The sequence below is a fragment of the Schistocerca nitens genome, chromosome 2, assembly GCF_023898315.1.
Source record: "Schistocerca nitens isolate TAMUIC-IGC-003100 chromosome 2, iqSchNite1.1, whole genome shotgun sequence".
Classification (NCBI taxonomy): domain Eukaryota; kingdom Metazoa; phylum Arthropoda; class Insecta; order Orthoptera; family Acrididae; genus Schistocerca; species Schistocerca nitens.
Genome location: NC_064615.1, coordinates 640,642,923 through 640,670,819, shown reverse-complemented (window position 1 = coordinate 640,670,819; position 27,897 = coordinate 640,642,923). Strand labels below are relative to the sequence as shown.

Here is a 27,897-nt window from a genome sequence, read left to right as displayed (position 1 = left end):
ACCTTACTGTGAGGGCCTGTATGGCCGCACGGTACCACTCTGCTGATCGACGTCGGAGCCAGCATCTTGCTGCATCACTAACTTCCCCATCATCCACCTACTGCTTCCCGTGGGGTGCATCCTTCACCAGGGCAAACAGATGGAAGTCGGAAAGTGCGAGATCCGGATTTTAGGGTGGGTGAGAGAGAACAGTCCAGTGTCATGGAGAAGGAGAAGTTCGTTTGCATTTTTGTGGCGACGAACACACTGAAGTCGTTTCTCCAGTTTCCTGAGGGTAACACAACACTCTTCATAGTTGACTGTTGCACCCTGAAGGAGCACATCAAACAGAATATCCCACGACCTTACCGGCTCCGGGCGCGGCTTTGAACTTCTTCTTCGGAAGACAAGTGGTTTGTTTCCGGTTCGAAGTGATGAAGCCACGCTTCATCATCTGTGACTATCATCGATAAAAAATTGTCACTATCAACCTCCTAAGGCGCAAGCAATTTCGCACAGCTAGTCCTTCGTTGCTCCTTATGGTCTCCTGAGAGAAGGCGAGGAACCCAGCGATCACACACCCTTTGAGTACCCCAACTGGTGGACGAGTTTGGCAGCACGATCCACAGAGACGTCCAGTAGGATAGCGAGGCGTTTGATTGTGATCCGTCGAACACTTCGAATGAGAGTGTCTTCACGTTCCAACATTGCAGGAGTCACAGCTGTGTGCGGCAGGAGGGGATCGGACGCTCTGCGCTACGTTGCGATGATGACAGACGCCTCGCCCAACGACCACCGTGCTTTCCTTCATTGCCAGGTCTCCGTAGACAGTCTGCAAGCACCTATGCATATTTGCGATGTTCTGTTTTTCCGTCGAAAGGAACTCGGAACGTACCTCTGTTACAGACGCAATTTTGAAAGCTACGTATTGCGCCGCCACCTATCGGAACTCCATGAAACTACAGAGGGTGGAACAGGAATATTCCACGAGGTCCCATAACAAATTCAGCATTTTTTCAGCCGAAATTGACCGAGGAAAAAAGTGTTGCATTACTTATTGAAACCCCTCGTACAACATTGTCAAGGTTGTGAGAGTTTGCTGCTATTACAGTTTTCAATCGCCGCGCGGAGTGGTCGCGCGGTTTGAGGCTCCATGTCACGGATTGCCCGGCCGCTCCCTCCGGAGGTTCGAGCCCTCCGTCAGGCATGGGTGTGTGTGTGTGTGTGTGTGTGTGTGTGTGTGTGTGTGTGTGTGTGTTGTTCTTAGCATAAGTTAGTGTAAGTTTAAGTAGTGTGTAAGTCTGGGGACCGATGAATTCAGCAGTTTGGTCTCTTAGGAATTAACACACATTTGAACATAGTTTTGAATCAAGTACAGGAGACACGTACTTCCCAAATTTTGGGACGAATTCATCCCAGTTGCTACATTTATCTGAATAACAATTTCTTGCAAGTTATGCTAAAGTAGAGTACTAAAAACTAAAGTAAACAAATGGGACGGTAGACCAAATTTGTTATCAGACAAGATACACTGCGCATAACGTCGATATTTGCACTATTGCGCAGATATTTTCAGTGCAACATAGATACATAGATAAATGAGGGTAAAACATAAAATAAATGCAACTACTCTGTAAGAAGGCACCAGAGACCACAGGTTCCTTCGACCAAACACCTCGAAAAGATCCCTAACCACACCTGAAACTTTGCCGGTGCAGTTTGCTTCCAACTTGTATTCTACACGCGTAGACAGCAAACACTCTTATGGCTCACATTTGAGTGTCTTTCAAAACTGTCAGAAAAATATCGCCTAACTGCGGTGAAATGGAATTCTCAGCGGATGCGGTATGTGTATAAACACTCAAGGTGATGTCATCGTTGTTGTAACAATGTATGAGCAACAAAAGAACTTAAAATTTAGTGCTTACTGTAATTACTTGACTTTCTTCTGTCACTTTTGCATTTAGGTCTATAACAATTACCAGATCCTACTTTCTAACTACAGACATTGTTTGTGTATTTCATCACCCTTCGGCGTAAGTAACATTAATTTTACCGTAATCAGATGTAACGGATGTCTTTTCCAAGAGAGGCACTTTTTCTAGTGTGTTTTGGCAGGCTTACAGTAATAGGCCATGGGAAGTTTTGGTTACGGAAGCAAAGGGCTACACCGCTATATTTCTTACCACGTCAGCAGCTCGAGGCGCGAGCCACGTAGTCGCCTAATAAAGGCTAGCGAAGTAGCCACGAACACACTCTAGCGAAGCGACCTGACTGCTACTGGTCCGAATTTACACAGCACTGCCTCCGAGGTGATGGAAGTCTGTTCTTGTCACATAAATATGATGGCAACTTCCTCGCTAAGATCTGTAAAAAAGTGATACCCTCTAAGGTCTGCAGCGGAATTGTGGATCAACTCTGGTCCATAACAGAATGAGTTCGGAGAGCGTCTCCCCGTGGTTTTACGAATTCGGACGCAGCACAGTAGCGTGCCTACTCCGAGATAAGGTAGTCGCTAAAGCCAGCTTCACCGAGGGGTCAGCGAGGACTTTTTCTGCAGCTTCTGGCTGACAGGGACGCCACACCTACTAACGTTAAGATTGGGTAACCTGTCGTGGCGCCAGAACAACGACCGCGTGATGAAAGCGTCTACATAGGTGCGGGACGGCATGTATGGAACGGCAATTTGAATGCAACAGCTCGGAACCTTATTGATTTACGCCATCTTGTGGCTTTCTTAATTTAACAGATCAGATGATACTAAACTTCGGTGGAAGCAAATGACTGAGGAAATTGATATTAATGCATAAATTTCCTTACGTGGTTAAACATTCTTTCTTTTCACGCAACCGAACTGCATAGCACTGTTATACATCATAGAAAAGTCTTGGATTACACACACTCGGAGTGCCACATAACTGTGACGTCGGAAGAGTGTTTACATTCCGAGGAGTTTCATGACTCATCCTTTACGATGACACACTTGAACTACACTACTGGCCATTAAAATTGCTACACCAAGAAGAAATGCAGATGATAAATGGGTATTCATTGAACAAATATATTATACTAGAACTGACAATTGATTACATATTCACGCAATTTGGGTGCATAGATCCTGAGAAATCAGGACGCTGAACAACCACCTCTGGCTGTAATAACGGCCCTGATACACCTGCGCATTGAGTCAAATAGAGCTTGGATGGCGTGTACAGGTACAGCTGCCCATGCAGCTTCAACACGATACCACAGTTCATCAAGAGTAGTGACTGGCGTATGTGACGAGCCAGTTGCTCGGCCACCATTGACCAGACGTTTTCAGTTGGTGAGAGATCTGGAGAATGTGCTGGACAGGGCAGCAGTCGAACATTTTCTGTATCCAGAGAGGCCCGTACAGGACCTGCAACATGCGATCGTGCATTCTCCTGCTGAAATGTAGGTTTCGCAGGAATCGAATGAAGGGTAGAGCCACGGTTCGTAACACATCTGAAATGTATCGTCCACTGTTCAAAGTGCCGTCAATGCGAACAAGAGGTGACCGAGACGTGTAACCAATGGCACCCCATACCATCACGCAGGGTGATACGCCAGTATGGCTATGACAAATACACGCATCCAATGTGCGTTCACCGCGATGTCGCCAAACACGGGTGCGACCATCATGATGCTGTAAACAGAACCTGGATTCATCCGAAAAAAAGACGTTTTGCCATTCGTGCACCCAGGTTCGTCGTTGAGTACATCATCGGAGGCGCTCCTGTCTGTGATACAGCGTCAAGGGTAACCGCAGCCATGGTCGCCGAGCTGATAGTCCATGCTGCTGCAAACGTCGTCGAACTGTTCGTGCAGATGGTTGTTGTCTTGCAAACGTCCCCATCTGTTGACTCAGGGATCGAGACGTGGCTGCACGATCCGTTGCAGCCATGAGAATAAGATGCCTGTCATCTCGACTGCTAGTGATACGAGGCCGTTGGGATCCAGCGTTCCGTATTACCCTCCTGAACCCACTGATTACATATTCTGCTAACAGTCATTGGATCTCGTCCAACGCGAGCAGCAATGTCGCGATACGGTAAACCGCAATCGCGATAGGCTACAATCCGACCTTTATCAAAGTCGGAAACGTGATGGTACGCATTTCTCCTCCTTACAACAACAACGTTTCAGCAGGCAACGCCGGCCAATTGCTGTTTGTGTATGATAAATCGGTTGGAAACGTTCCTCATGTCAGGGCACAAGAGTGTTTTGGAACCAGTTTCCTATATAGAAGGACTACATTGTCCCATTATTTTATCAGTGAATTTACACCTGGCACCTGCTTTACGTACGACGTAGCCTTTGTCACCATTGGATTTAATATCTTCACAAATTGTTACACCCAGTTTTGCATGATTTGACTGACGTCAATTGTGTGATATAGGAAACAACATTTTTTCGTTTCGTAAAGCGCACAGTTTTACATTTCTGACCATTTAAAGCAAGTTGTCAATGTTTGTACCGCTTCCAGAGCTCAACGTCTGACTGGACATTTTCACTAAGCTAGTTAATTTGATGTGTATTGGCTTATTAACGTTAGCAATTTGTATTTATTAGAATTCAGAACGTCATTTGTTAATTATTAAGCAGAGCAATCAACAAACAAATATATGATCCCTGATAGGAACAAAGTTAGTGTCAGCACTAAAAAATGAGTGATGATCTGGCTTTACATAATGTGTCTGTAAGGATTTTTGAAGTCGTAGTTAAATGATTATAAAGTAGTGAGCATGAGCAGCTATATCAACACACTTTTTTATGAGACGAATACGTAAAGCTCTGGCATTTTAAATAGCCTTTTACAGCACATAACGTAAATTTAATCCGAGATGTTACTGCAGAAGAAATGCTGAACGGTATATTGGGAGTCGATTTGAATTTATTAATGCACTTTAATAATGTTTGTCAAAAGGAATGCCTGTTGAGAACTCGTAGCAATGTAATATCGGTTGACAATCGGCAATGTGATTGCAGAGATGTGCATGCTGCAGCTTCCTACGTGAGACGACTGCTGTTGGTTCTCTGGCAGCGATGGTACCTTTCTCGTTGTTATCTCACCCGCCGAAATACTCCACAATAAACATTTCTCTTTTCAGAAGGACGGGACAAGCCGATCGATTAAATTTATTAAGAACACAAGATGATTTCCAGAAAACAACAGTGGATGGCTGGCTGAATATTCACCATGGCGTGCAGTCCGCCCGTTTATTTTTCACGACGTCAGTCAGAATTAAATTGTTTAGCAACTCAGCCTCACATAAATTTCAGATACAGTTTTGAGCGTGCGGAATCTGACCATGCACGGTTCATAGTCTGAAATGACGACAGTCTATCTCGCTCGTAGTGTTCAGCTTTACTCGCAATTGCTGCGTAACATCACTCACTATTGCTCCCCAGCTGACCTTTTTTAGCATTCTCTGTAGATATTAACTTTTCTAACATGTCGAAGCGCCTCGAATTACAACGAAATTGCATAATATATGGGAACAACATTACATCGTCAATAATATTGATTCTACATCATAATATTACATTGCATCTGTATGTATAAAATGGTTATAATCCAAGGTAAGCAACCTTAACGCAGAAAAGGAAAAAAGTACAGGAGGAAGCACATACAGACTTCATTAATATTTTACAGAACGACAACGATCAGTAGTAGTAGGTGTACCATATAGTAACATAAGACAGGTAAGCCCATTACATTACAAGTGTTCATTGTGAGCACAATTCGTCACGCGTCGAGTCGATAGGCGAGTTCTTCCCAGACCTTGAGCAGGATGTCTGAAATAATTGTTGCAAAAATGCTGTTTCTGAAGTCAGGTAGCGGAAGCACAACACACGATTCTTTATGAACCCCCAGAGGTGAAAATCGCTTGGCGTCACATCGGGTGTGAATGTGGGGGTCACGCAAAATAAGCTCTGCGGCCAATCCAGCGGTCGGGTAAAACGTCGTTTAACCAGTTGCGTATTGAGTTATGCCATTGAGGCGGCGCACCATCTGGCTACCAAATGAAGTTCTGTTGTACAGGTTCTTCCAATTGAGGAAAGAGCTGTAGTCCTAATGGAAATGCCGTGTGGCTAGGGCCATCCGTCGGGTAGACCGTTCGTCTGGTGCAAGTCTTTCGAGTTGGCGCCACTTCGGCGACTTGCGTGTCGATAGGAATGAAATGATGATGATAAGGACAACACAACACTCAGTCCTTGAGAGGAGAAAATCTCCGACCAAGCCGGGAATCGAACCCGGGCGGTTAGGTATGACATTCCGTCGCGCTGACCACTCAGCTACTAAGGGCGGATGTAGTTCTAATGCATCAAGGTAGCACACACCAGTTACAGTTGCTTCAACGAAAAAGAAAGGCCCATAAGTTTTGCGGCGGGGTATGGTAAAACATTCAATTTAGGGGTGGTCTCGTGGCAGCTGTACTATCTCGCGAGGATTTTCTGACTCCCAGATGCGCACATTATCTGTGTTCACGTTTCCACATAGGTGAAATGTCGATTCATCATTGAAGACGACACGATCCATGTACAAAGCCTTGAAACCTGTGTTCATTTTGGAACATCCTGTAGATTGCACTGTTTACAAAAGCTATGTGTTTACTATCAGTATCATCTGCCAAGTCACTGATATGTAGCATGAGCAGCGTAGGTCCCTACTAGAGTTGCGCTCTACCAAAACTACAGTTCGGTAGTTGTGGTATACTACATAAATGAAGCAGTAAATGGTAGGATTACCGGTATTACTGATAGCATTAGTACGCAAAGAAACATAATTGAATGTGTGAGAGATAAACTGGGAACCGAAACTTCTCTCTGTTTTTTGTTTTGTTTTTCATGTAACTAGCGCCGCACATCGTTCAGTTTTAGTCCACTGTCCACTTTATATGAATACAAAATACACTATACAGCCAAAGAAAGTGGTACACCTGCCTAATATCGTGTAGGGCCCCCGCGAGAACGCAGAAGTGCCGCAACACGACGTAGCATGGAGTCGACTAATATCTGAAGTAGTGCTGGAGGGAATTGACATCACGAATCCTCCAGGGCTGCCCATAAATCCATAGGGTTACAAGGGGGTGGGTATATCTTCTGAACAGCACGTTGCAAGGCATCTCAGATATGCTCAATAATGTTCATGTCCGAGTAGTTTGGTGGCCAGCGGAAGTGTTTAAACTCAGAAGAGTGTTCCTGGAGCCACACTGTAGCAATTCTGGACGTGTGGGGTGTCGCACTGTTCTGCTGGAATTCTCCAAGTCCGTTGGTATGCACAATGGACATGAATTGACGCAGGTGATCAGTGCTTATATACGTGTCACCCATCAGAGTCGTATCTAGACGTATCAGGGGTCCCATATCACTCCAACTGCAAACTGCACACACCCCACACCATTACAGAGCCTCCACCAGCTTGAACAGGCCCCTGCTGACATGCAGGCTCCATAGGTTCATAAGGTTGTCTCCACACCCGTACACGCCCATCCGTTCGATGCAATTTGAAACGAGATTCGTCCGACCAGTCCAATGTCGGTGTTTAGGAGCCCGGCCGGGGCGTAAGGCTTTATGTCGTGCGGTCATCAAGGGTAAACGAGTGGGCATTCGGCTCCGAAAGCACATATTGATGATGTTTCGTTGACTGGTTCGCGAGTTGACACTTATTGATAGCCCAGCATTGAAATCTGCAGCAATTTGCGGAAGGATTGCACTTCTGTCACGTTGAACGATTCTCTTCAGTCGCCGTTGGTCCCGTTCTTTTCCCGGCAGCAGCGATGTCGGAGGTTTAATGTTTTAGTGGAGTCCTGATATTCACGGTTCTCTCGTGAACTAGTAACACCACGTTCAAACTCACTTAATACTGGATGCTCTGCCTTTGTAGTAGCAGTAACCGAACTAACAACTGCGCTGGACCGTTGTTCCCTTATATAGGCGTTGCCGACAACAGCGCCCACTCTGCCTGTTTACATGTTTCTGTATTTGAATACACATGCCTATACCAGATTCTTTGGCGTTGCAGTGTATAAATTACATTTCACAGGTAGTAAAAATTAGTTGATTCGTAACTTCTGCGCTTCTATGCAACCAAAGTAATTATTTTTGATGAAAGTACAGTTTACATACACTATCATATAAAATCTATATAGTTTCTGTTGTTATTTTGTACTCAACAGAAGGATTTCATCATGCTCAAAGACAGGAGCTTCCAGTTATTATATACGAAAGTTGTTTATGAATAACAGCAATATGGTTCATGTTAGCTCCCCAAAGCACTGAAGCGATATCTGCAGTGTTTTTGTTGTGCATCTTTTTTCATTTATAAGTTTTTTTAGAAAATTTATATTCGAGCGCCATGTGATACATCAGTATTTTTTATTTTTACAACATCCCTCTGTTTCACGTTACTAATCAACAATTTTCGAATAAAATCTGAAATAAACATTGACAGTTTCAGTGTTGCTATAGATACTGTTTATTTTTAAGTAACAGACAGGAAGAAAACTATATATAACAAAAATGTTACATAGGTTACGCGGCCCTTTATATATTGTCATTCAGTTTCTACACGTTTCAGTTCTTCCGGTTTCTAGGAGAATCTAGGAAAACACTGGTCGCATACGCAAACAAAGGGATGTGAGGTAACGCCCAATACGTATGCAACACACCTAACGAACAGGTAACGGGGGTACGATCTTACTGACCAAAGCTACCAGGTAATCCGCCGTAGTCTCCGTTTACTTACGGTATTCTACTGTACGCTAAGGTATTTTTACAACTCTGACCCCTACGCACTTCGCCTTGAAGTCAGTTCATCTGTCAATGTCCCTCCATCGAAGATAACGTGCTGCGTCCTCCGTGCTAAAAAATCGTAAACAAAAATCGTAATTTTCGTTTGATACACCACATGATCGTAGTTTCGTTAATAATCATTGGTGTGGTCCAGAGTCACAAGGTGAATGCAGCTTTCTGCATGCAGTGGAAATTTCTTCCGTCACGCATGTGCGGAAGCGTAAAACAACTAACACATGTACAGTCTTCCGACAGGAAGAGTTTCACCAGCCTTGCTCGGAGCCGGTGTGCCGCGGCAGATAGATAAGTGCCTCGTATGGCGTCGGCGTCTGTTGTGTCTCCAGACGGGAGGCGCAGTGCAAACAGCCCCGACCGACACAGCCGCCAGGGGTCGCCACAAAAAACCCACGGCCGCCGCCTCTCTGCTCTGCTGCGCTCTTACTTCACGCCCTGCTCCACCTCCGCCCCCGTCTCCACAGCAGGAAGCTCAAACGGTCAAGGTCAAACTCCCCATGTGTCACGCGGGGATCGCAAGAAACGCCTGCCCGCTGTGTCACATCAACAGCTGATGCGACAACGCTTGAGGCCTGGAGAGAACGCGACAGCATCCTGAGTCACTGGTTATCTCGTCTCACTTAAGTTTCTTCTCCACTAATGCAAGAAATCAGATTGAAGTCGACGACTAGAGCGTAATTGGGTTTACATTTTAATGTCAAGGAAAAAAATTAACGATATTGTACCTTGTTTTGCCTGTGAAAAGTGTATTCTCATACGGATCAAGAATAAGAAACTACAAATGGATGAATTCTACGCTGTAGTATGAATGTTGCATGCGCATGGCCGTACCAAAGGTGACGAGGTAGGCCCCCGTCAAGGATGTAGCCACAGAGGAAGCGCAAAACCTTGCCAAAAATAAAAAACTGGAAGAGGTACATAAGTTCCTCTTCCCCTCGTATTCCCATCTTCCACATACGAGAAGCCTTTCCGTGACAGCAAAACTGTGTGACTAGACTAAATAATAAGAATTACTTACTATTAAAATAAATTCCTGTAAGGAAACTCTAGGGCTTATCGTATCGTCGACGTCGAGGTCATTACAGATCGAGCACACCCCTAAAGCTAACCGCAGAGTATCGATGCAAATGTAGTAGGTAAAGAATCTCATTTCTACAGCGTCATTTCGTCCAAGTAGCATCATGAAGAACCTACCGCTACCGAACGCACGTCTAAGATGGTTTACGCGGCATTAGCGTGCCATTGGTTCATACAACTGCTGCCTACACAGGTCGTTTAGGCCCAACAAAGGAGTTGTAGCAGCTAGCACGTTATGGAACTGTAGGATGTTACAGGTCGGCGAGTGATTGCGCAAAAACGGTGGATGGGACTTGGAATTACCTTGTCTGTACTTTTGCTGCTGCCAACTTTGGGTTGGTACGAACTGCTGTGCAAGTAGGAAAGAATTCATTACTAAGCCTTCTGTGGCTGATTAATAATGTTACGAGAGTTGTTCATCGTTTTGCCAATTGACATCTTAACTATCTTCATCTAAAGCGAACCCACGTTTAAACAAATCCGTAACTGCCATTGGTAATCTGCTACGTTGCTCAAGCTGTTAAACTTCAGTTGAATGACATAAAAATTGTATAACAGACACAATGCCTGTTCTCATCTCTTAATTACAAACCTTTTTCTTTTATCTGTAGTTAATAATTTGAAACTATTAATTAATAAGGTGAAACTATTAATTAATAAGGAGTATATCATGCCAAACCAATGTCCTCCACTGGTTCCTACCTCTTGCAATTACGTAAATCACAGGCAATTTGCGTATAATAGAAAAGACCATTAAATTATTTCGGAAGCAGAGCTCATGGCATCTGTATCGAAGCAAAATTTTGATAATATTACGTCTGAAGACTTTATTACAAATCTGCCACAATTGCAGTAGCATACACATATTTTGGCGACTAGTTTCTAACCGATTGGTTCATTCTCAGGCCTCATCTACTGAGACTGCAGTGAAAGTGCCTCATCTTAATGACAACCATCTAAAATTGGCAATACGAGCACCACACAGTAACGGTAGTTAATGTCATAATATGCACATGCCCACTATGTAAGTCAAAATCAAACTGAACCACTTCAAAATGTTGAAATTTCATAATTTCATGTCTAATTACCTGTAGACTACGATATCAGGAACGCGTTGTCCAGCACTCTAGTTTCGGTATCACTTGTCGGCCTGCAACCTGGAGAACTGTACAGGTGTGCGGGTTGCCTGCAGCAGAGGTAAGTTCAGTGGAAATGCTCCCGCCAGCAAGTGAAGCGCATATATTTTATTAAAGTGACGTTATCTGTTCATCTGGTCACACCTTAACCTGCGTTTCACTTCAGCCGATAGTTCATCTTGTAGACTCACTGAAATAATCAGAATTGTTTGTTAATATCGGATCGATATGTATAACAGGATCAGACGAACAGAAGTCGGTCGGTCAGCTGACCAAAACATCTGCACACGACCAATTCCTCGGTCTGTCGGTAGGTTGGTTAGTGGATATGTAGGGCTTTTTCCGTTCACCATTGTTAAGTCGCACTACTAGGTATCTCAGGCGCCAGTCGCCAGTTAGTTGCAGAAAACACTTGCATCCACTGACGTAACAACTGTGATTCATTTTCGTTGTCGGCATAGCTTCTCTGGGCGGTGTGTTTATTTTACGTGACACACTGACCGATGACCTCGCTGTCTGGTCTCCTTCCCCCAAAACAACCCCAACCCCTTGACACACTGTCCTAAAAATCACGGTACACAATGTGGCGATCCGATGGATAGGGTGTGGTACGGCAAATGCCTGGTGAACGGCATCTGCCAGCGTGTGTAGTGCCAACAGTAAAATTCGGAGAGCCGGCCGCTGTGACCGAGCGGTTCTAGGCGCTTCAGTCCGGAACCACGCGGCTGCTACGGTCGCAGGTTCGAATCCTGCCTCAGGCATGCATGTGTGTGATGTCGTTAGGTCTAAGTAGTTCTAAGTCTAGGGGACTGATGACCTCAGATGTTAAGTCCTATAGTGCTTAGAGCCATTTGAACCATTAGAAAATTCGGAGACGGTGGTGTTATGGTGTGGTCGTGTTTTTCATGGAGGGGGCCTGCACCCCTTAATGTTTCGTGTGGCACAGATCACTGCACAGGCCTACATTGATGTTTTAAGCACCTTCTTGCATCCCACTGTTGAAGAGCAATTCGGGGATGGCGATTGCATCTTTCAACACGATCGAGCAGCTGTTCATTATGCACGGCCTGTGGCGGAGTGGTTACACGACAATAACATCCCTGTAATGGACTGGCCTGCACAGAGTCCTGACCTGAATCCTATAGAACACCTTTGGGATGTTTTGGGACGCCGACTTGGTGCCAGGCCTTACCGACCGACATCGATACCTCTCCTCAGAGCAGCACTCCGTGAAGAATTGGTTGCCATTTCCCAAGAAACCTTCGAGCACCTGATTGAACGTATGCCTGCGAGAGTGGAAGCTGTCATCAAGAATAAGGGTGGGCCAACACCACATTGAATTCCAGCATTACCGGAGGAGGGCGCCACGAACTTGTAAGTCATTTTCAGCTAGGTGTCCAGATACTTCTGATCATATAGTGTACCTGATATTGCTCACCAACAGCGGATGTCTCCAGAACAAAAACGTCCCGCCATTGCTGCCGCAGCCATATTGAGTTCGCAGACAAACGTGAAACGACAATACCGTTGTTCCCATGTTCAACAATAAACCACTTCGTTGTTCTGGTCAGGTATAATCATTACTGCTACAACCTATTGCCGATATAAAAGTGATGTAACTTTGCACCCATCGCCTAAGGTTTTTCATTCGTAGGTTTCTTCTCAAAAAATAATATAGCCGATTAATAATACAACAGTATGGATATCAAACGTAGACAGTATCAAAGAGTGATGAACATGAATGAGGATGTGACGGACTGTAGGTAATAAAAGAAATCTTCTGATATTAATTTATTGATAGGATAGGATCACTCGTTTCAGCAACTAAATTCTCATCTACTAGAAATGGAGCTCATAAAAACAGGAACGTGTATGAGCAGACTGTAGTAAAGGTACGATATCCAAAGCCTGGCGTGGAATGACTGACTCCGAGTATGAGTGACTGTTATCATTCGCAATATTTGTATGGTTGTGGACACAATTTTATTAAAATCTTAAACCAATGAAATATTACATAACGGTAGTAGAAAAAATCTAACAGGGAAAAATTAAATTGGACTAGACACAATTTGAATGAGGATATCGAAGATACAGGAAATAATCACAGTACTTTGTCACAGGACTGACATAAGAACGAAATAGCAGGTTTGCTCCCATACCACAATCAGTTTTCTACCTCTCTGTTGACCCATCGACGAGATGTTTCTTAGGATAGTTCCAGTGTAATCAAAACAAGACAATATGTTGGTAGCAATGCTGCTTATTTATTTCTGTCTATATTCTGTTTCAGTCTTTTCCATACAAACGTCAGAGATACTATGAGGGACCGTCAAAAGAAAACCGAAAACCCGTTACAAGGGGACTATGAAATGGTTTCATTCAACAGTAATCACTAGAGCATTTAGAAATGTATCCCACTGGGAGACGAGATGATCAATCCTTGTTTGATAGAACGCGGTCGGCCGCTGACATATCCACAACTGTACCCGCTCTTGCCCTTCCTCGTCCGACTGCAACCGACGTGCACGTGTGTCCTTCTTCAGGTCACCACCACTGCGAGCCCGAGGGCAAACGGCAAAGCCAATAGTGGAAACATCCCACTCGTCAAAGTAATACAAATCTTTTCACACAAGTTCTGGTAAGGTCATTATGACTTCTTTCTTCGACTCCAGGGGCTCTCTGCTCTTCGAGTTCCTCGAACGTTGAATCAGAATCGATACGCAGCGCCACAAGACACTTTGCAGAGACTGCGCCACTATGTCGAAAGGTCCAGGAACGCTGTCAGGCGAAATCACCCTGTTGCAAGATAACGCCCGCCCCCACACTAACAATCGGACGAAGGCCACTCCGCGCTTCAGTAATTTGGTTGGTATACACTGCAACATCCTCCGTACAACCCGGACTTTTCATCGTGTGATTTTCACATCTTTGGCGACCTTAAGAAAGACATGCGTGGACGTCGGTTTCAGTCGGACGAGGAAGTGCGAGAGTGGGCGCGGTTGTGGATCCGTCAGTGGCTGACAGCGTTCTGCGGAACAGAAGGTGGTCGTTTCGTCTTTCAGTGGGATGAAAATCTTAACGCGTGTGGTGGTTACTTTTCAATGGAATCTGTGGTGTGCGTACTGTAAGACCTTCGGTACACACAGATTATTTGACTTGTCGCTCTAACGAAGTAAGCGAGTGTCAGCAATATGTCTCGTGGTCTTATCGTGGCGTGTTTATCTTCTGCCGTTAGGTCAGACGATAGAAATGCCACTTGCGAGCTTAGAGTAGCAGATTGACGGTGACCAACTTTAAACAGAACTTGATTAATTTTCACACTCATTTATTAAAATAATAAAAATCATAAACCTTAATTAACTTGATTCTGGATGCTATTTACAATCTGAAGTTCCTTTGGTCTTGGTACGTTAATCTTATTCTCACATATCTCTGATACTTGACAAAGCGTCTATTCGTTTATGTTCATGGTTATGTACAGGAATATGATAATCTTATTAGGTGCAGACTGAAACTTGACTATAGACTAATGCAGACTGACTAATCGGAGGTCTGTACACTCGTTATAATACCTCGCGCGTTCAGGTATCACTGCGCGAGTGCGATCCGCGAAGAGAAAAGGTTCTACGTTAGCAGCAATATCATTGGCTGCGTTACATATTAATACGCGGATCGGCGGAAGCAGAATTTGGTCCGTCTCTAAGACAGCGCCATCTCGTAGTGCGGAGACGGACGAGCGCTGCGCCTGCGCTGTTGCGCTTAGCGGGGCGCGCTCTAATGGGAAAGTTGTGTACCGCTGACTACGCGGAACTATGTACACAACAGAGTCATTCCATCGTTCCGTTGTGACGGGTGTTCTGTTGTCATTTGACTGCCCCTTAAACGTAGTACACTTTCATGGTGGACTCCTTTCGTTGTTTGAAGCGGTATGATGTGAAATAAGAATTTTTGGGAAGTATCTTAATTCCGTATAGTGCAGAATTTATGTACACAGCTCTTTTACCGTATTGTGCAGAAGTAACTGTACTATGGAAAATGATTTTCGAAAGATTTCCACGATGTTATTCTTTGAAGTAACTCAGCGAGGTGCGGCAGTGGTTAAAACATTTGAGTCACATTCGGGAAAAGAGATCCCTTAATGGACTTTAACATATAAATTACAATCTAAACATCAATGAATGATGAAGGCAACTAATCCAACTAAATGATAAACGTTATTCCTGCTTATATATTAATTGTAGATTTAAAAAAAACCTTTATATTACAAAGTTTACATTTCCTAAGTAAAATTACTGATCAATTGCCCAACTCTACCCCTTATTATGACTGCGCGGTCTAATATCAATAACGCGGAATGACTGGCATCATCTACATACCAAACACTAGAAGACACTACTTTCAAAGATGATCTACGGTGGTGTAGAACCTCAGTGGAAATAAACTAACGCGATCACAGCTGTTTAGCTTTTATAGCCCTAATAAGTCGAAGCATTTTGCGATATCTCCGTATGTACTGCGTCCGGTGCGTCGAAGCGATGGTTCTCGTACTCGACTGCGACGATGAAAGAACACCAGCTACAAATAAACTATTTCAAACATTAGGACGGCAGAAGGCGGTCCTCTGACTAATATACTCTAATACTGTCTTCTCCTCTCTGTCTTCTACAGACGAGAAACGCGAACTCCCAACCACAAGAACGGAGTTCAGGTAACATCTCAACGTAACTATAAGCTGCATACTCAACCACGACTTCCAACCTGGAGGTGAAGTCCAGAATCGTATAGGTTCGCAACAGTACAGTTCCTAACTGTTCTAACTATAAACTCTACTGAGAGCAAAGACAGCAAGTCCGTCTGTACCAACAGAAGCTGATACCGAGCGACCGTCACACACGGGCGCTCACAACGGAAGACCTCGTCTCTCCAGCGCTGGCTTCCCAGTATGGCTTGCCTCCCCACCATCGTAATTCCGAAAACGAATCATATTCCCGAAATCACGGAATATTCTCCCTCTCTACAGATTCTTCCGAACGCCGGCCAACTATATTTTAGTCTTTTATCGTCAAGCGCGGAATGTTTGCGAGGAAAAACCTATTCTCGTACAATCGTACGCTTCTGAGTAAAAATCCTTGGAAATAACCCAGCCTGCGTGGTTTCCGGGGTGCCGCTTCTTCGTTCCTCTCACCTGAGTCCAAGATTTTCAGCGTTCGGAAGTATTATCCGGTTATCCTTCCGGCCCCTACTACAACAGCGGCCGGCCGTCACCCTATTCTGCTCCAGAGCTCGGGTGCCATGACGTCTGTGTAGCTACTTCCTGTGTTTAAGCAGGACCAACACCTGTGCGGGCCTTCCAACCAGAGCTTGAGTTCTGCCTGCCATTTCACCTCCATTGGCGTTCCAACCTCTACTAGTATAGGCAATCATTCATTACGCCGTTTTTATAATAAAGCCACTCAGTCACCTTTCATTCAATAAGCGTTGACAATTATTTACGAGACGTACGTGACAATGTCAGTCTCCTTTATATATTAATATATACGATGTACAACCTGTCATATGATACCTAATTGTGTTTATAGATCACGGCACAGTATGTGGATGAGTTCTTGTAAGGTGCGAAATTATAGCCACCTTAGAGCCTGCATGTATTGAGGTGGCATAATAAACGGCGGTTCTGGCATTACATTTAGTAACGGTTGTGGATCTGTTTATGGTAAAGAAATATTTGTTGCTGTGTTTTATAGCTTTAAATCACGAGATGATGCACTCTGACGACCGAGCTACGCACAGTTACACATAGTACTCGACTTTTGTTTGACGGAACAGAGACAATGGTTGCACATCTGTTATAGATACACTTGAAAATGGTTCATGCTTGAAACTAGTTGTGCTGAATAACGTACGATTTTAAAATGCAGTCCGGTGGACTGATGCCTTTTCCCAGTCGTAGATGATGCAGTTATCGACAACGAAGTACAGTTTGAATGAAATTCTGCAAATATTGAGTCAAACCTTGATAAGATTTCAAAGTGGTACAAAAGTTGACAACATGCTTTAAATGTTCTTAAATATAAAATTGTGCAGTTGACAACACGAAAAAGCATAGTGTGCTATGAATATAATATTAGTGAGTCACATCAGGAATCTGTCAACTCACACAAATTCCCGGGTGTAACACTTAGTAGAGATAAGAAATGGAACGAACATATAGACTCGGTCTTGGGTAAAACAAATAGCAGAATTCGGGTTGTTACTAGAATACTAGGGAAATGCAATCACTCTACAAATTAGATTGCTTACAAATCACTCGTGCGACCCATCATAGAATAATGCTCAGACATGTGGGACCAAATAGGACTAGCAGAGGATGTTGAACGTATACAGAGATTGGTAGCACGAATGGTCACAGGTTTGCTTGACCCGCGGCGGAAGAGTGTCACAGAGATTATGAAAGAATTGACCTGCCATCCCGAGAAAGTCTGATAACGAAGTTTTAAAAACCGGCTTTAAATAATGACTCTAGGAATACTGGCTGATTCATGAAGATATGCAAATATTTTAATATGTTATTCTACAAGTAAAAGTAAAGAAAAGAAATCATATAAACATAGGTCTGCAAATGATTAGTTACGGAGGTAGGGATAGTAAAAGATTTTGCCAGGAATATAGCAACTTCGCTAATATGAAGCCATCGCAAAACAGTACGAGGTTAAAGTAAAGCACGATTTCCATTTATTTTGTTGTCATTGGTCTAGTGACTCTAATAAAACTTGTCCCATACGCGTATCTGCAGTAGTTTTCCAGGACTTCCGGAGAAGCAAAGATTATACAAGTACAATTCTTCAGGTTTTCCCGGCGATCTAATGACATCTTGGGTTGTCGGGTGTTCTGCCGGATATCAGCGTCGTACTTGCACGATATTTCGGTAGCGTAGCTCGTCATCTTCATCAGGTGCGACCTGAGACTGTCTCAGGTCGCACCTGATGAAGGTAAAGAGCTACGCTACCGAAATATCGTGCAAGTACGACGCTGACATCCGGCAGAACACCCGACAACCCAAGATGTCATTACACAAGTAAATTTGTTTACTTTCCATTAAGAATGTAGAAACGTTTATGTCATTGTTGGCAACCGTTAATGAGTTGTTTAGTCGTTTCCTAACCTTGAAACGAGTTAGTTTTCTGCATTGTTCAGTGAAATTGTATTTACTCTGTACAACTTGCTTAACACTTAGTTTTGTTTTTTTCCGGTTTAACATGAATTCACGTATGCTATCGTATTAATAAAAGCAGATTATCTGACACATTCACACAGTTTCAATTAACGTTATTACCATCATTTTTCCAAAATTAAATTCTCTACAACTTCTGTTGAAAGCTTTGTTTAGTTGTCTGGAATTATAAAAAAGAAAAAAAAACAAATTGGACCAAGTAGTTAATAAATTAAAAATTTTGCGAAATTTCTTCTTTACTTCTCTGGATGTTTTAGAAAACTACTGCAGATACACGCGTGAGACATATTTTATTAGAGTCACCAGATCAATAACAACAAAATAAATCGAAATCGTGCTTTACTTCAACCTCGTACTGTTTTGCGATGGCTTCATATTAGCGAAGTTGCTAAATTTCAGGCAAAATCTTTTATTAGCCGTAACTCCGTAACTAAACATTTGCGGACTTATGTTTATACGAACTTTTTTCTTTAGTTTTACTTGCAGAATAACATATTAAAATATTTGCATATCTTCGTGAATCAGCCCGTATACTATGACCCTGTATGTATGGCTCCCATAGGGATCGCCAGGAAAAGCTTAGATTAGTTGCAGTGCGCATTGAGGCACTTAAACAATAATTCTTCCCGCGCTCCATACGTGAGTGGAACGGGAAAAAGTCCTAATAACTGGTACGTGATACGTAGCTTCTGTTATGCACTTCACACTGAAACCCTTTTCTTCCACTTGCCACGATCATTAAGACCACTTGTTTAAATATGTTCAACTTTAAAATAAGAGATATTCGAGCAAAAGTCGCGCAGTTCAGTGGCGACAAAATGCAGAAATAATGCTTGTCAAAGTGCCCCTTTGTGCCGTACCTTCGGTAGGTGCGTTAACAGTTGTTTATTAGCATTTAAAGCGATGCCGCCCGTCACCGGACAGTGGGCCGACCCCTTCATTAAGAGCGTCAGCAGCGCTTTGTCGCGTAGCGGCGCTCATTAGCGACAACAGGTAGGCGGCTCGGCTAGGCGGCCAAATGAGCGCGGGGCCCTGCAGCCGTGGCCTGGCCGGCACTGTCAGCCAGAGCTGACACTCCGCTAGGGCTGCTTCCCCTTTTCTCTTTCTGTTTTCCTCTCCTTGTGTCACAAACGACGACAGTTGATGGTCCGACATCGTTTATCTTGAGCAGCTCTTGAGTGTGAAGAGTGCCTTTTCATACTAACAGACACTATAGAATACCTGCATTCGCGGTTTTCCTGCGGTAAACCGAACCGACCAAACAAAATGTTTTTCGCGCCCTTAAAAGAACACGCTGGTTGCTTTAGAGCGCTGTAGATGGCGTAGCACTCTGCAGACTGCAGTTGCGCTTGGAGCGGCGAGAGGCGGCTGTGACGGGCCGCAGGGTCCAGTGGGAACACTGCTGACAAAGAGGCTTTTATTCAGTCTCAGTACATATTTTGTCGAGGCTTGGTGAGGCAAAACACGTCTCGTGCGGTTAACCCTGGCCGGCGCTGTCAAAGGCTGCGGCCTTTGTGAGAGTATGCTGCGTTCCTACTCCGCAATTAGGGGTGAATATAAAATATGATACATGTATATATCGATGTTTATGCGAGAAACATCGACATATATCGGTGGTGCCTGTTCTCGGATATATCGCTATCGAAACTGCAATATCAAGAGCCGAGCCGGCCGGGGTGGCCGAGCGGTTCTAGGCGCTACAGTCTGGAAACGCGCGTAGAATAACACAAGATTTCCGATGTGAAGAAATAGCACACCAAATAATCTTATACGCAACTAGTGTGCTATTTCTTCACATCGGAACTCTTCAGAAATACTTGCTTGAAATGATGAACAAAAATGGAAATGATAGAGTTGGTCCTTTCGGTGGGCGGAGACGTGTGAAAGGAATTGCGGACGTAATCGCCGCTCGGTGCTACTAACAGAAAGAGTAATGCTTAACTTCGCTGCGCAGTTTTGATGCTGCAACTGCTAGGTTCCTGCCGTTTGCAGAAAAAAAAGGGAAATCGAGCTGCTGCTCTCTGGCAGGAGTTGGACTGGTGCTGGCACTACGGTACTAAGTGGCGGGGAGCGCACTCAGTACTGGCAGCCACAGGTGCGGACGACAGATTGGTGGGCTGTGGCACTAGGTCCCGTCAGCTACCTGTAGGTAGGCGCTGCCCGGTCTCGAACCCACGGCTGCTGCTGGCGGTGCCCAGTCATCTCGCTCTCTGGGGTGGCCCTGGCGACGAGAATGCCTCTGGCTCAAGATTTAGATATATTTATACAGCTGCGAGGCGTTTTTGTGTCACTAAACCCCGGCACCTAGTCACTCGCCCTGATATGGTGAGATCAGCCCACCTGCTGCAGTCATTACCGCTGCGTGGTGCAGTTTTTCGCTGAGCGCGACTAGCCTCGTCTCCCAATCACCTTACCTGTATGTCATTCTGATCCACATGTCATCATAAAGTGTGTTCAGTCGTTACACTCGGCTGAGTCACTGAATAGTACTGCCAGGACTCGAATTAGCTGGGTTACCCCATGTTTTAGAAGAACCAGTGCCAGCTGCACTCTGTCTTCTCCTCTTTTTATCTTAGGGTTTCGGAACTTGGGATTTATTTGGCAATTGTTTTGGGGTCTCCATCCCTAGGGAGTGATGTAGGTAGGATTTGTTTGCAAGGGATTTTGATGGTGTTGTTTGTAAGGAGGTGGCTCTTGTACCTACATTTTGAAGATTCGGTCGATGGTTGTTTTAGGGGTTTTTACTTGGGGGTGGATTTCCCTGCCAAGGGTGTTCATCGGATGATAGCGTGATGTGCGTGAAGACTAGTAGAAGTTGATGGATTTTTGTTGGATGATGTCATAGATGGTCGGGTATCCTAACATAGTTCGGATTACTTCGTTGCTGGTATACCTGTTTACACCAGCTATGATTCGAAGTGCTTTATTTTGTAGTATTTCGATTTTTGTTGAATTTGTATCTGCGGCCATACTCCATACCTCTGATCCCTATAGTACGACCGGCAGAATGATTGTTTTCCACGTCTTGATTTTTGTTGCAGTTGTGAGGCCCCTGCCTTTTAGCAGGGGATACAGCTGGTAGAGGCGTGCGGATCCCTTGTTGCTTGCCTCGCTTATATGTTGTTTGAACGTCAGGTGTTTATCTAGTTTTAAGCCTAGGTATTGGACTGCCTCTTTCCACTGCAGATGTTGTTTGTTTCTGAGAGGTGGCTTACGTTTTGTTGTAAATATTATCGCCTGACATTTGTCTGGGTTGGTCTTTGTCTTCCAGACGTTACACCATTTGATGACATCTTCCAAGTGGCGTTGCAGGCTGGCCACAATGTAGTTCAGATTTCTGCCGCTGTGGTATAGCGCTGTATCATCTGCGTACAGCGCTATATTTCCCCCTGGTGCTTTTGGTATGTCGTTTGTATACAGGGTGTTACAAAAAGGTACGGCCAAACTTTCAGGAAACATTCCTCACACACAAATAAAGAAAAGATGTTATGTGGACATGTGTCCGGAAACGCTTAATTTACATGTTAGAGCTCATTTTAGTTTTGTCAGTATGTACTGTACTTCCTCGATTCACCGCCATGATTTCATACGGGATACTCTACCTGTGCTGCTAGAACATGTGCCTTTACAAGTACGACAGAACATGTGATTCATGCACGATGGAGCTCCTGCACATTTCAGTCGAAGTGTTCGTACGCTTCTCAACAACACATTCGGTGGCCGATAGATTGGTAGAGGCGGACCAATTCCATGGCCTCCACGCTCTCGGGGCATTTGAAAGCTCTTGTCTACGCAACCCCGGTACCAAATGTAGAGACTCTTCGTGCTCGTCTTGTGGACGGCTGTGATACAATACGCCATTCTCCAGGGCTGCATCAGCGCATCAGGGATTCCATGCGACGGAGGATGGATGCATGTATCCTCGCTAACGGAGGACATTTTGAACATTTCCCGTAACAAAGTGATTGAAGTCACGCTGGTACTTTCTGTTGCTGTGTGTTTCCATTCCATGATTAATGTTATTTGAAGAGAAGTAATAAAATGAGCTCTAACATGGAAAGTAAGCGTTTCCGGACACATGTCCACATAACATATTTTCTTTCTTTGTGTGTGAGGAATGTTTCCTGAAAGTTTGGCCGAACCTTTTTGTAACAGCCTGTATAAGAGATATAGGAGGGGACCAATCACAAAGCCTTGTGGTACCCCAGCCTCTGTCTTTTTCAGTGTGCTTTCGGCACCGTCTATTGCGAAGTAAAACTTCCTTTTTATGAGGAAGGATTTAATAATTTGTACTACGTGGGTTGGGATGTTTAATTTGAACATTCTGTAGAGCAGGCCGTCATGCCAAACAGGATCGAACGCCTTTTCAATATCTAGAAATATTGCAGCCGTGCTATGTCCCTGGGATTTCTCCATACAGATGTGGTCTATCAGGCGAATGGTCTGATGTATGGTGCTGTGGCCTGCACGAAATCCGAATTGCTCGGGGAAGAGGATGTTGTTTGTTTGGGGGTGGTGTAGCAGCGGGATCTGTGTTAGGATTTTCATGATTTTAGAGAGGTGGTTCAGTAGGGAGATAGCCGGCCGGAGTGGCTGTGTGGCTCTAGGCGCTACAGTCTGGAGCCTAGCGACCGCTACCGTCGCAGGTTCGAATCCTGCCTCGGGCATGGATGTGTGTGATGTCCTTAGGTTAGTTAGGTTTAATTAGTTCTAAGTTCTAGGCGACTGATGACCTCAGAAGTTAAGTCGCATAGTGCTCAGAGCCATATGAAACCATTAGTAGGGAGATAGGCCGGTGGTTTTGTGGGAATAGATGGTTTTTGTTGGGTTTAGGGATTGAGATGATTTTAACAACCTTCCAGGCTGAAGGGAAGTAATTTGTTTTTAGGCAGTTGTTGAGCATGGCTGTGAGGTGTGATATGACAGGTTGGGGAAGGTTTTTGAGGAAGGGAGGTTTGTTACTATCGGGACCAGGGGCTTGGAATTGCCGATTCGCCTGATAAGAGCACCAACTGCACGTTCGTTGACTAGGGCGAAGGAGGTGACATGTCTCTGCCGAAGTTTCCTGGTGAGGTAGCGACAAACTCTTCTTTCATTCCTCTCCACTTCTTCTTCGTCGTCGTCCACGATGTTTTCTCTTAATTGGGTCTAGCTTGCTTGACATGGCGTCGGCTTTTTCCTCTGGGGTGTATACGATGCCGTTTTCTCCGTGTAGTGGGTTGATGGTCTTCTGGGGTTGCCTTCTAGCCCTGATTTTGCTCCAGAGACGGTCCTCGTCTCTGTTTGCCTCTTGCAGGCTTCTTTCCCAGAGGGCATTTGCAGTCGGTGTCATATTTCCCTGGCCATTCTTCCCATGTTTCTTCTGTCGCGTGGGTCTCGGAATCGTTACCAGAGCTTTCGGGTTCTCTTCTTATCCGCAATGAGCTGGGTAAGGTCGGGTGGTAAATTGCTTCTTCCTTGGTCGTGGGTGATTTTAATCGTTGCGATTTTGCTGCAGGAGGACACTATATGGGTGAATTCCTGTATAGCGTGGTCTATGTCCTTTTTTCGGGACATCTCTGGGGCAAAATCGAGTATATGTTGACATATGAGCGTTTTGTAGCGCTCCCAGTTGGTATGATACGCAACTCTCTTTCTCGCCTCTGGTCCATCTCGGTCATCCTCGAATCTTAGGATAACCGGGTTATGGCCAGAGTCAAAGGCGTTCACCACTTCAGTTGTTGTGGCCAGAGATGTGTTTTTGTGGAGACAGATGTCAAGTATATCTGGTCGGCATCTGGAATCGTAGTGAAAGTGGGTGAGTTGCCCACTCTCCAGGAGTTATTTGTACGTGAGGGGCATTGGTATGGACGCCACCCCTCCAGGGCGGCTAACGGGACACTCGCCACGGCGAGAGTGAGAGACAGTTGTGAATGGACACTCGGTCAGGCGGCTGTAGTAGTTCGGGGTCCGCGCGTCTCGTTTGCTAAAAGGGAAATATGTATATTTTCCTTGTGTGTGATTGTTGTCAATAGTAAGTGCTTCTCCACGTATGTTGTAACTGATTGCAATCCAAATGGATCCCAACCATTATACAGTCCTTTAAATTCCTGTTGTTCCGATAAAATTGACGAATCAAATTCCCGTCTGCAGACGCTAACATCCACTAACACTGTGGCCGTTGGCCTGCGGCTGCTAATGCAGTACTTCACAGTATCCTTGCCATTACTTGATATCACCTTTGTTAAACGACTGGGTAGCGACACAACAGCTCAACAGCGACACAACAGGCAGTCATGTGACCGATGTCAGAGCAGTGAAGAAACGTGTATGTGTCAGTCGGTTATATGGAATCAGTGTAGTAGGGTAAGTAGATGTGGCTAGCTGACAGAGTAGCAGAAAGGAACGAACTTGTGTGGACCTGTACCTGAATAAAGATTTCCGATATGTCAGCGTTCCTCTGCGGGCTTCTAACATCTCTGTAAGGAATGGTGTATAACTCACAGCCACATAACAAGGCGTAAGAACAGTTTTCGTTAAGATACCGTACCGACAGGAGCGGACACGAGTGTCACGCCTTGCCGTTTCGAACTCGGCAGAAATAGCTGCTGTCAGCTAATGCTGGCACATCCACCCAGTTTCCCAGCGAAATTGCAGTGGCAGTGCGTGGAATGGACATTTTGGTGGCGGTTACCTCGTAAAAAGGCACTGATCAAAGCGGCACTGAAGTGATCCAAACAACTCAGAAACAAGGTAATAGTTGACTGGAGGGGTGCAGTGTGGTCCGACGAGTAGAGACCTGGCATCTTCTCAAATAACGCAAGCTAATAGGTGCCGCGACGGCCCGATCAGGCCTTTAACCTGCAGTGTGCGGAAGTTGTCGTTCAGGTTAGAGGGCGATTCTGTGATGTTTGGGAGAGGAGGGGGGGGGGTTGTTTATCGTACCTATGACTTGTACCCATTCGTTGAGCTTATTTTTAAAAATGTCTGAAGAAATAGATATTGGTGACGATTTTGCAGTTGTACTAAATTTATGATATTTATTCGCAATTGCGGAATCTTTCTGACGTTAGATGCATTAAGTTAGTTCCTATTGGTGACACCTGAAAATATGTGCCGTACCGGGAGTCAGACACGGATTTCCCGCTTGTTGCGAGCGGTTGCCTTACCAACGTCAGCTATCCGAGCACACTTCCAGAACCGAATCAAACTTCTGTATGTCATACTGTCTATGACCCGATCGCTCCCAACTTTGCTTGGATTCCCACCACGGGGTTTCAAGGAGACAAAACTTATTCGGCGTTAGTATAACGATCGTCATTTTTCCGGCGAGGTTTGCAACACTTAATTTTTTACTGGAGACCATCACTCGACTACGGAGAGCAAGCTACCCCCAACACCGAGGCCGGCACGGCAGCACATCAGGTGGTTCATATACGGTGTCAGTTGATGGGGAGACGACCGGTATATACATCGTACCCACTGGTCCAGGATGTCAGCAGGAGAGACCTGATGATGATGGTACGTTCGCCGTCAAAAATTCGTTCTACAACGATCAATCACTCTGGCTGCAAGCCCAAGAAACTTTCAAGCAGTATATTCGGCAGGAAAACCTACCAATGGACATTAGTTCGCTCTGTTGGGAGGGAATACTACAGCAAGTCAAGAAGTTTGATAAGCTCCGAAACGAGAAACGACGCCTTCTGAGTGCACTTGCCTTTTCGAAAGGGTGTCTAAGCGGATCAGAGAAACACCCCACCAGTTAGACTCCGTAGGACACAAGCACCTCGCCCAACTTGTAGAACTGATGCCCTTGCTCGCCCCCATTGCCTGGGAGTGGGTTGAATGTTCATCCACGGTGCAAGCAGAGCTTGCATAGCGAAATGCATCTATGAAACAGTCTTGAAAATTCAAGTGACTAATATCAAAACAGTCAAAACAAGAGACTACACGGTCATGAATCCTTGAGGGAAAACCATCGACGGCACTGCGTTGTCTGTCCTTGAAAAAAGTTTAAACTTTGCCTCAACACCAGCAGCACCACTACCTATCGCAGAAATCGTGAGCCGAATGGAGCAAGTTGGCTCCAATCTACTACTCGATACGGCGGAGAAGATACGGCGGGAAACGTACCGCACTCTCGCCAGGTCCGTGCCGCCGAAGCACAGCATCTCCTGACGGGAAACAGCCGCGTTGCGTTCTCTCCGTGACGATCCAGACGTAGTCGTCCTCCCAGTGGATAAGGGGAAGAGTCGCAGAATACAAAGAGAAAATATGCCAAGTCCTACACGACGCGGCTTGCAAGATGATGGCGACGGATCCAACGACCCAGATGCAGCCCAAGACGATTGAACTTCTTCGGCCACGTGATGCCACACCATTTAGGCTCTACGGGTTTCCAAGAGTACACAAAGAGAGCACTCCTCTGAGAGCAATAGTGAGTACAACAGGAGTGTCAACGTATCAGCTTGCGAAATACTTAACGTTCTTTTTGAGTCCGTTGGTTGGCAAATGTAAGCACCACACCAAGAGCTCGGATCTCTTCGTGGAACGTCTAGGGAAACTCAGACTCGCAATCTCACATCTCATGGTCAGTTCCGACGTTGTGTCACTTTTTACCAGATATCCACTCAAGGAGTTGCTGGAACTATTGAAAAGGAACTGAGCCCTCGTCCTCCGAAATTTTCAGTTTGGTGCTCACGTCCACACATTTTCATTTTGACGGACATTACTATGAACAGACTGATGGCGGCCACATGGATTGTGCTCCCTCACCTGTGGTGACAAATATGCACATGGAAGACTTTGAGGACAAGGTACTTAGCACCATCCAAATCGACAGTTTTCTGCAGATATGTTTAATATACGTTCGTTGTTTGGCCTCACAGGAACGATGAGCTTTAGCTTTTCTTGCAACACCTAAAATCTATCCACAATCAAATTCAGTTCACCACGGAGGTGGTCGGCTGCCATTCTTGGAGTTTCTCACACGGATAAAACCAGACGGAATATTGGGCCGCAGTGTCTGTCGGAAGAAAACCGCACGGAGCAGTACTTTCACTTTTGTAGCTGTCGTCAACCATCAGAAAGGGAAGGAATGCTAAACGCTCTGGTTCACATAGGTTCTGTGATGTCCGACAACGAAAGCCTTAAAAACCGGAACTGGACCACCTCAGGCCTGGAATCTCATTGAGTGGACTAGAATTTCCTTCAGTGATGAGTCCCGTTTTGAACCGATGAGCAGCGCAGACGTATCTGGATACTCCCGGGACAGCAGTGGGTACCAACCCGATTGTCAGCCTCCATACAGCCCGACAACCAGGACTGATGGTCTGGTGTGCCATTTTTTTCTCATAGCAGGGACACTTTGGTGATCATCTGTGGCACCCTTACAGCACAGAGGTACGTCTGTACGCCCGGTTCTGTTGTCCTTCATGGCAAGCCATCCTAAGCTTACGTATCAGCAAGATAATGCCGACCCGCTCATTGTGAGAGTTTCTACTGCTTGTCTTCCTGCTTGCAAACCCTGCCTTGGCCAGCAAATTCGCTGGACCTCTCCTCAGTTGAGAACGTTTGGAACATTATGAGCAGGGCCCTCCAAACAACTCCGGATTTTGACGAACCAGCGTGCCAACCGGACAGGCATCTCGACTGCTAGTG

General features: G+C 45.1%; 1 protein-coding gene across 2 annotated transcripts in view; it reads left to right on the top strand.

Moving 5' to 3' along the window:
- LOC126236753 (myosin-6) overlaps nucleotides 1-27,897 on the top strand; it is a 300,874-nt gene that overhangs the window by 193,418 nt on the left and 79,559 nt on the right. The gene's annotated exons all lie outside the window — the stretch shown is intronic.